Raw genomic sequence first — 10746 nt, 5'->3', positions numbered from 1 at the left:
TAGAAAGATAACGGCGTTTTGCCACACCATATGGAGTAAGTTGTCACAATTAGAACCTGCTGTTTGACATTTATTTGAGGGAAAAGAAAAATCTGACAAATTGTAATTTATTGTTTATTTGGATCCCTATTAGCTTCCACAAAGTGGTTGCTAATCTTCCTGGGGTCCACATATCTGTACAAGACAAAAAGTCAAACAAATAAGTAAAAATAAATAAAAAGAACAAAAATACAATTACACTAATCGCATCACACAACTATACATCTTAGCAGTAGAAGCAGATAAAACATACATCTACATATTTATAAGCATATCTTTACATTTTCTTCAAAACACATATGTGCAATTGCTCTTTCGCATATTTATTGGAACCATATTCCAAGCAACAGAGCCTCGATAAAGCACAGTCTTTTTCATCAAATTTGTTTGTGGACAACTTGATGTGTTTTATAATCATGTCTATATCCCACATATACAAGAAAAAACAGGGAGTGTGATACTTGATCACCTTATGAAAATATGCCAATTTTCTATGCATGTCACTAACATTAGCCCGGAATGGATATTGAAGCACTAACCTGGCTGCTCTGTTCTGAACCATCTAAAGTTTTTTTAGGTGTTTCTCGGATGCACTTGACCATACCATTTGGCAGTACTCAAGATGCGATAAGACTAATGACTGCACCGCATCTTTTAAAACTAAAGATGGAATAAATGCAGAACGTTTCCTGTCCACCGCTATACCTTTTCCCATAATTCTTAATCTATATATTCGAACCAGGGCAGCATATTGTCAAGTTTCACAGCCAGCAACTTAACATTTGTTACTTGTTCCACTGGCATCCCATCAATAAATAAATCCAAGTCAGCAGCCTTAGTAATATTATTTTTGTAACTAAAAATTATACATTTAGGTTTTTTTTCTATATTTCAAAGCAATTTATTAATTCGAGCCAACTTAGTAATTGTTAGTAGCTCATCACTAAGTTTTTTCTCAAGCTCAGCTAATTTATGTGCCGCAGAAAACATTGTAGAATCATCTGCATACATAACTATATTAGCCTTATCAACAACATATGGTAAATCCTTTATGAAAATAGAAAACGATAATAGTAAACAATGAGAAAATTGTAAAAGTATAGTTACAAAATAATTCTAAGTTTATGTTTGAATATTTGCAGTTCTGGGCAAGATGACTAACTTGTCATATTTCAGGATGGCTCTTTCACCTCTATCCTGGGCACGAGTTCCCTTCTTCTCCACTGAAGAGCCTCAGAAAAGTCTTCATTAATAAAACAAATATTTGTACCCGTTAACTTCTTGGCTGAAGACATGATAGTCTGTTTATCTTTCAAATGTAAAAGTTTAACAACATTTTTTCTGGGCTTTGATTTGATGATGTCCTTTTCAAACTGCCTTATCTTTACCTCAACATCCAATCATCAATCCATCCACTTTATTTTGTGTGAATTCCAAACTGGCTTTTACATCTTGAATATCTCTGATCACTCCATTCAATCTTTTGTTTGTTCCATCTACTATCAGCGGGACAAAACCTTTGAAGTTGTCCTGTTGTTGATGAAGCATCTCTCTGTAAAACTCTCTCTGTTAACTGAGAAAGTGGACTCATTGTGACCACTGAATCATCCTCAGGAGGTGCATTTTTAGATTGTTTGGGAGGCACGATGTCTTTCCACGATGTACCCCCAAAAAGCAAAAAGATAATGGTTCAAGCTGAAGTGGCATGTATATTGAAAGCTCAGGTTTGCATTGCCAAGCCCAGTTGATACTACGACTTTGAGAGGCAAACAAACTTGTCAAAAAGCTCAATAATGTCCACAATTCATATTAATAACATAGTTCTTACCTGATTTGATGCACAAACGATAAAAAATGTATAATTATAATAAAGATTAATTGGATTCAAATCGGATTAAAATTGGGCCTGTTGCAAGTTACTGCTACTGCTGAGGAAGTTGGAAGTGAGTCTGTGTATGTAATTTAAAGTACAAAAATATAATAAATATAATAATATAAGAGCATATAAAGAACTTACTAAATTATCACAATGAGAACCTGCTGTTTTATAGATAGATAGATAGATAGATAGATAGATAGATATGTATTAAAATGTAAAAATCCATTTTAATTACACCCATACATGCACATATCTAATTAAAATTATGCAATATAAAAGTATATTTAAAAACTTTAGGTGGGATTAATCGCGATTAATTTCAGAAAAAATGTGTGATTTAATTAGTTTTTTTTTAATTGATTGACAGCACTAATTACTAAATGATACTAATATGACCCTGCTGCACTTTTGAGACTTCTATATATAAATTTCTTCTGTTATGATTGGCTAACCTTTGCAAACCAGTGTAGGTCACAGTTTCATTCATAGTATATTAAATTAATTGAGCTTTCTCATATGAATTCAGTCTTATTTTATTGTCAAACATTCTTAATAGTAACCATTTAATTGAATAGGTTTTTACATGGAAGATGGCGCCGGTGTCAATGGCTTGCCGTCTGTCTCTCCGTCTGTCTCTTTGTTTGTCCGTAGCCGTACTTGTCTTTTTATTAATAAATCAAAATGTCGCCCAACACGTCTTCGCACCGTTTAAAGCCTTCTATCAGGCTCTGTTCCCGCTCTCTGTAAACATGCCAGGGTGAGACCAATATTGAAAAGACCTAATTTGGACATCACTGATTTATCAAATTTTACACCGATTTCTAATTTACCTTTTATATCTAAAATTTATTTGACAGTGTTGGGGCATGGATCCTGTTAATTATCAACAAAAGCCTTCTCTCAGGTTCTGTTCCCACTCTTTGTAAACATGCCAGGGTGAGACTAATATTGAAAAGACCTAATTTGGACATCACTGATAATTAAATATTTAGATATTTTATATTCAAAACATGAACACTTTTTGTTGTTGTTGTTGTTGTTTTGTTTGTCTGTTTGTTTAAATGAACGTTTGTTTTAATCAGTAAATTCAATTTAATTCTTAAAATTAACACTGGAGAACATGCAACAAAATACCAACATCCGCAAATGCTGAGTTTAATATTTGATCCACTATATTGAGACATATATGATAATAACCCAACAGGAATGACCTGTAGAACTGGGTTTAGGATTGATGAGTGTATAACACTTAGTGTTCAGTTCTACACCCAGCCACTAGAAGGCAGTACGCACTCAGATCTTAGTACACAAATGGGAACAGGGTAAGGAAGAATCCAACTTTCCCATACTCCTTGATTATATTAGAGATTTGAAGCTTACGCCCTGTGTTTAGTCTTTACCTTGAGCTATGCACTGCCCATTTTGTCATCTTACACTTTCCTGAACAAAATACAGTTAAAAAAAACCTTTTGATTTTGTAGGCCTACATTTCTGTACACAACTCTATGACTTGATGTCTATAGTAATTTCTCCAGCCATTAGATAAGACTTCACCAAATGTTTGTAACAGCGCGTGCTGAAATACTTCCCCTTTGATAGAGAATTGAATACAATAAAGAGAAATAAGCACAAAAGACTCCATCAATCTAAACGCGCTCTTCTCATCCACTCAAATAGTCCAGCAAACTGCAGAGACTGCCTGCATCTGTGTGTGTGTGTGTGTGTGTGTGAGTGTGATTGAAAAAAAGATGACAGCTTTCCTTTCATTAGTTTCTTTTGCAGCATATTCTCCTTTTTATTCCAATTCCAACTGAAAGGATACTTTGAATCATAAACATGTTTTGCATTTTTAGTGCTCTGAAAGAATGTGTGTGAATGCATGTGTTTGTGTGTCAGATCTGGTCAGTAAGGACATACTTTTACATGGTTGTCATGGGGACAGTATTCAGTGGGAGGATTCAGAGCACGCGCACACACAGGTGTAAGGTGTGCTGAGCTTCCTCCCTGTTATACAGAGCTCTGCTAAATGATCTGTGCATTAATGAGTCATTCTGCAAGTTAAAGTATATTTTTTGATTAAAAAAAAAGAGATGAAGCCTTATTTTTCTTAAAAATAAAAAAATCCATTAAAAACAATATTTTATCTACTAAGGAAAACATATTATAATCTCACACAATTATTTTGTGCACCCTATGTTTCAGTTTGCTGAAAATTGCCTTGATGTCTCAAAGTAGTTCACCCTCAGGCCAACCAAGATGTAGATACGTTTGTTTCTTCATCAGAACAGATTTGGAGAAATGTAGCATTACATCACTTGCTCAGCAATGGGTCCTCTGCAGTGAATGGGTGCCGTCAGAATGAGAGTCCAAACAACTGATAAAAACATCACAATAATCCACAAGTAATCCACACTACTCCAGACCATCAGTTAATGTCTTGTGAAGACAAAAGCTGCGTGTTTGTAAGAAACAAATCCATCATGAAAGCGTTTTAACTTTAAACCATTGCTTCTGGCCAAAATATGAGTCCATAATCTATAATAATGCTTTCTCCAGTGAAAAAGCCCATTCTCTGTCATCCTCTCATATTAAAATCCACTGACATATTTGTTTAGAACTGTTGGGACTGTTTTCTCTTGTAAACGGTGTTTGATCTGTGCATATTTCTCTCCTGATTCAGACAAGATGTCTTTTTAACTGGAGAAAGCGTTACTATAGATTATGGACTATCTATCTATCTATGGATATTTTGGCCAGAAGCAACATTTAATGATGCATTTTTTATTTTTATTTTTTGGTGATCGAGTGATGTAATGCTAATTTTCTCCAATTCCAGTTCCGAAGAAACAAACTCTTCTACATCTTGGATGGCCTGAGGGTAAGTACATTTTCAGCATATTTTCATTTTTGAGTGAACTATTCCTTTAAACAAGTGTTAAAGGGGTCATATGATGCTTTTTTAAAGATCATTATTTTGTGTATTTGGTGTAACAGAATATGTTGACATGCTTTAATGTTCAAAAAACACATTATTTTTCAAATACTGTAGGTTATTGTAGGTCCTATATGCCCTGCCTCTCTCAAACATTGATAAAGTATATCTCTTTGGTTTTGAGACTTTAGTCTTTGCAACTTCAGGGATCTTATCTATGCACAATCAGCTTGTAACACTCCAAAGAGAAAGGAAAACTTGAAATCGCATCATATGACCCCTTTAAACAAGAGTTTTTGATGTGGGTGAGTCTTGAGTTACAAATAATTAATAAAAATATTATTATTAATAAAAACAATAGGAAAAATCCTATTGGGTTTTTGACAAGGGAAAGAGAGTGATGCTAACTTCTGGGTTGTCCTACAAAAAATACATCATCACAGTATTCTATTTACTTGCACAAACATTTGGCAGTAAATCTATCGCCCCCTTGAGTACTAAGGTTTTTTACTACCACAGTATGCAAGAGCACACTTGCAATGTTTCTGGCTAACTCTCTCTTTTTTTTTGTTTCTTTTTTTTTGTAGTAAATCAGATTTAATGAGCAGATGTGGGCAGATGTCAGAGTCAGATCACTAATTAAACAACACAGGAAATTGCTCTTCAGGTGAAAACACTTGCAGGTTGGTAAAGGGCAATAGAATATACGGTTTGTACAGTAGACAAACCATTACGCCTATGGAGAGTCCCCACAAGGATAGCTGACCAGACTGTGTGTGTGTGTGTGTGTGTGTATAGGAGATTTATAGACAGGGAAGATGGGTAAACAAGGTCTAACCTCGCTCTGACCCGTCCTCCTGGCACAACATGAAAAACAAACATCAAACATAAAACACACTTAGATAAAATGTCTACATATATTTCTATCACAGTACACCTACAAATATGTATTTTATGATGAAACAAAGATGAAACAAACACATAAACATTAGTACACGTTATGCTCTTCATAAATACACATTAGGTTCTTCACACAACACACACAAGAGGAAGACTCTTCTTCCTTACGGATGTGAAGAGTGTCTCTCTCACAAGGAGCCACAAGATGCGTGGGACAAACCACACAAACACACACAGGTTTATTATAGTGTCTTCAGACAATGAAAGCAGTGTTAGGAACATTGTGAGCCACATCAGTTCAGGCAGGGAGCAGATAAAGCTTGTGTACTCCTACAGACTCAAGACACTCGACTCATTCTATACTGTAATTATTTCATTTAAAAAACTGTTTCAGTGTATATATTTTAGCAGTGTAATATCTGCTAGTTGCCAAGCTTAGTCATTACCATTTTGATGTTACAAAGAAATTGCCAACACACCTATACACTACACTTAAAGTAAGGCATGTATTTGACCGTTCTTTTATTCGTTCTGCCATATATAGCCTACAGTGATTGTTTTGAAAGAATGTTAAGAATCACATTAGGTTATTTAACCATGTATTACTATAGCTTTGGAAGGTTTTTGTCTTTCAAACATATTAAAATGCACAAATTCACGTTATTTCTTATTTACATGCAATGCAGACATTCCCAAACTTTTTTGTCACCTGAACCTCTTTCCCCTAATATATTTGCTTAAAATACCCCTGAGATTTTAAAATAAATATTTAATAATTAAGTATTACATTTGCATGTTCACGGTTCTCTGACATACAGGTAAACAAATAAAATATTTCATTTTTTTAGGAAGTGTTTTATTTCGATTTATGTTATTTTAAAATGATTTATTTAAATTTTACACTTTTATGGTTTAATTAATGATTAACTTTTCATTAAACTCACGAACCGGTTTTGGCTAGAAGGGATACAGCAAAAACTACTGGGCATGCGCACATCAATATAGCGTAATTTTTCTCACACTGTACAACAATAATTGCTATTTTTGCATTATTGTAAGGGGTAGGTTTAGGGTTGGGGTAGGTGTAGACGTTAATAAAACACAATCTATTAGGTAGAAAATTAAATTTATTGTTAGCTTCCGGTTTTTGCTGTATCCCTTCAGTTCCCCTGCATTTCCTTTACGAACCCCAGTTTGGGAAACCTTGAGGTAATGTAATGTTTAATCCACTTTATGTTGTTAATTTCAATGGATGCAATATATTTTCTTTCTTTTTGTATTTTTATATCAATATGGTACAAGGTTATCCTATTTAAATCAATGTAATAAGTGAGTAAGGTCAAAAGTAATCTAAAAGTAACCTGATTATATTACCTAAAATGAGTAATGTAATGGATTACGTTACAAACTACAATTGTTGTCATGTCATTTGGAATCAGTAACAGATTACAATTTGTAAGCCTACCCAGCTCTGGCTACATACGTGTTTTATGTCGTTGAATAAATATGAAAAATCTTGAGCTTGTGTTCACACCAGGGACGATAGCTATAATGATAAAGATAAAGTTTTAAAAGTTTACATAGTCCCAATTATAACGACAACAACACAGATGAACGATGTCGTATAGGAATCACCTCAGAAAGATTTTTTCCAGCTTGGCTCCGCAGCTGATGATTGATGAACGATAAAAGCGCTGACAGCCAATCAGAATCCACTCAACTTTAAAAAGCTCGAGCATTTAAAGAGGCAGACTACAAAACTGCAGCACATGTTTATAATAAACAGAACGTCATCTTCTGTCAGTGTGAACGCTAATATAGGCTAGTTATGGTTATAGTTATGTTTATAGTTATTGTTCTAAATGTGAACGGGCCTTTAACCATATAACTTATCTAACTAAAACCCATGCAAAAAAAAACAACAACAACAACAAAACACTGACTCTTTCTCATTTCAAGAGCGCTCTATGGGATATTTTATTTATCAGTTAGCTAGCTACATCTCATCGCTTTAGCGCTCTTTAACCACCCTCCTCAGATTCTCCTCAAACTGTTGTTCCACCATGACAGTAGTTGACCTAAAGGTTGTTGAACAAGACTATTTGTGCCAAAACCCACTATATATGGCGAAACATAATTATGAATTGCGTTCTGGCACATTTTGGAATGCGCTAATGCATGAAATCAGGTTTAGCCTAGCTAGATTTACAGTATGTGTTTCTGACTTTATTCAGAAATAGTTCGATTTGCATTTCGCAAATTAAATTGCAGTGTTTTCAAAGCAAGTTATTTTGTTTTCAGAATTGTGATTTGCTTTGCACTTCACGGCCACCGTAAAGAATGATTTAGGTTAGTTTCGGTTTTCGGTTTTTGGTTTTAAGTAAATGAAATGCCATTTATGCTTAACCAGAATATGTGTTTACTTGTGAGATGGTAACCAGGACACTGGAAAGTGGTTAAGTTGTCTGGGTAATTTTGATCTCTCGGTTTCCACAAGGATGATGGGTAATCTGATCATATGACATCACTGTGATGTAATCACTGGCCAGGTAACAAAACACTGATTCGTAAAGGACAGTATAACATGTATGGATGGACATTAGCTTAGTGTGTGAAGAATTGTCATGATAACTGTGCTAAATCAGGGGTCACCAAACTTGGTCCTGGAGGGCCAGTGTCCTGCAGAGTTTAGCTCCAATAATCAAACACACCTGAACCAGCTAATCAAGGTCGAATCTTCCAGACAGGTGCGTTGAGGCAAGTTGGAGATAAACTCTGCAGGACAGTGGCCCGCAGGACCAAGTTTGGTGACCCCTGTGCTAAATCAAACCTTAACTTGAACTCTAACCCAAACAAATCTAAACTCCACAGGTTTCACTGGGATCCTGGAGGTGTTTCTCAAATGTGTGTGTGCCTGTTTGAAAAAGACAAAGACTGGAGAAACAAAAGGGAAGAGCTCAAATGATCTGGTATCAAACGGTTTGATCAGACACACACAGATGTCATGGTAACGTGTGCCAGGCAGGTGGCACGGAGCGGACAAGGTCATTAAGTTTTTGATGTAACTTAGGACAACCGCAGGTGGGCACTCTCAGATCAGATATCTAAATACACACAAGGTTAATGCTGACACACACATCTGCCACATGGATCCTGGCGTATTTGAATTTAGAGTCTTTGTCTAACTTTAAGCATCTGACAGGCACCTTAGACATTCAAACACAGTCGAGCCACTGTTTACTGACAATTAATGAAATGTGTTAGTGAAAATTTATGCTGAAAAATATGGCAAATTCTAAAGGTTGTGAATTAAAATGACAACTCAGTCCACAGCTGTCTCTTTATTTTACTGTCATTACAGGGTTAGTTAGCACCATTAAAGTATGAGTATCATATTGTTTATTAGCCAGTATAAAATTTTTGTGTGTGTCAGTATTGGATATTTAATTATACATGCTAATTTCCCCTATTTTTGTATTTAGATGAACTAATTAACACTAAATTAATCTTTAAAAACACTAATAATTGTAAAATGTAACCTTTAGGCTATAAATATCAAGATGAATATTTGTACTACTTTACATTATAATGATATGATGCCTAAATTGACTTTAAAAAGCATTTACAATGATTGATTTTAGCTTTCAGTGTTTATTTTAAATGTATTTAGACCCGAGATTTGGCCAGGCAATATCATATGAGGGGTAAAAAAAAATTATGAAAAAAAAAAAATTTGTCCCCAAAGTAAATATTAACTGAAATAAAACAAAATATTTAAAAACAAAAATTATTTCAGCTATAGCTGCCAATGAAAAATTTTTCATTAAGTTAACTTGATGTACTAAAATAACTAAAACTAAAATTGAAACAAAAATTAATGAAAACAGACATATTTTTTTTTTAAAATCAACAAAAACACAACAAAAGTGCTCAAATTTAAATATAAAAATTAATTCAAACTAGTAATAAAAATTACTACTAATAATAGTAATCTTCATTGCTAATTTATCTTTGTTTGACTTTTTTTTTGTTTTTACATTGAAATTATTTTTGAAAATTGAAATTTTAGTAGTTGGATAATGCAACATTTACTTTCAGCCCATGGCCCTCAATCAAGTTAGGTTTTTGGCCCTCCACAGAAAAACGTTTAAGCACCAAAATAATATAGATTTGTAATATCTGCAATTTATGAGTTATCAGCCATAATACACAAATAATTATTGACTTATCAGTGCAGCAGCATTTAGAACAACATGAGGGTAAATACATCAGTTGAACGTTCAATTTAGGGTAAACTACAGAAAGAAACATTATAAAAAATACTTTTTCTGAACCTATGGTGATGAAAACCTTTCATGTGCAGGGAAATATGAACATATCTGACATCACTTCCTGCCTCGGTCGCAGGATATGACATCACTGGTTCTGACAATGAAAAAAACGATCTATTAAAAGGAGCAAGAGATGATAGACAGGTTGATGTTAGCAGAGGTATTGAGCTGTTTATGTGTGTGTGTCCTTTCTGAGGGTGAAGGTTTTTTGGTCTTCAGGGAAGCAGCCGTGTGAAAAAGGTGGTATGAGGTCTTTCATGTCAAATGACCAATTAATGGAGCTGAAGAGGCCCTTAAGTGTGTCATGTTTGCACACACCCTCCCTCAAACACACATACACTCTCAAACGTCCACACACTGGCTGAAAAGACCCATTTTACGGCTCTCTAACACATCAGCCACTCACACACCTGTTCCCACGTCCACTCTCTCACACAGACACACGCTGCCCTGGCACTAAACCAGAAGCTCTCACGTTAATTGTGTCCTGACTTTCACTCCGGCTCTCTCAGATGCAGTATTGAACCCTCTCACACACACATATACAACCATGCACACACACACACACACACACAGCTCTTTGAAGATCTGTGAAAAAAAAAAAAATGTATTTTTTTTCATTTTAATTTTGCAAGAGCCAGCTGTGCTCTCCCGCTCTCCCCATT

The sequence above is a fragment of the Sinocyclocheilus rhinocerous genome, unplaced genomic scaffold (genome assembly GCF_001515625.1).
Source record: "Sinocyclocheilus rhinocerous isolate Xijiao unplaced genomic scaffold, SAMN03320098_v1.1 scaffold405, whole genome shotgun sequence".
Classification (NCBI taxonomy): Eukaryota; Metazoa; Chordata; class Actinopteri; order Cypriniformes; family Cyprinidae; genus Sinocyclocheilus; species Sinocyclocheilus rhinocerous.
The sequence above is the reverse complement of the archived record's forward strand: the minus strand, read 5'-3'. Positions refer to the sequence as shown.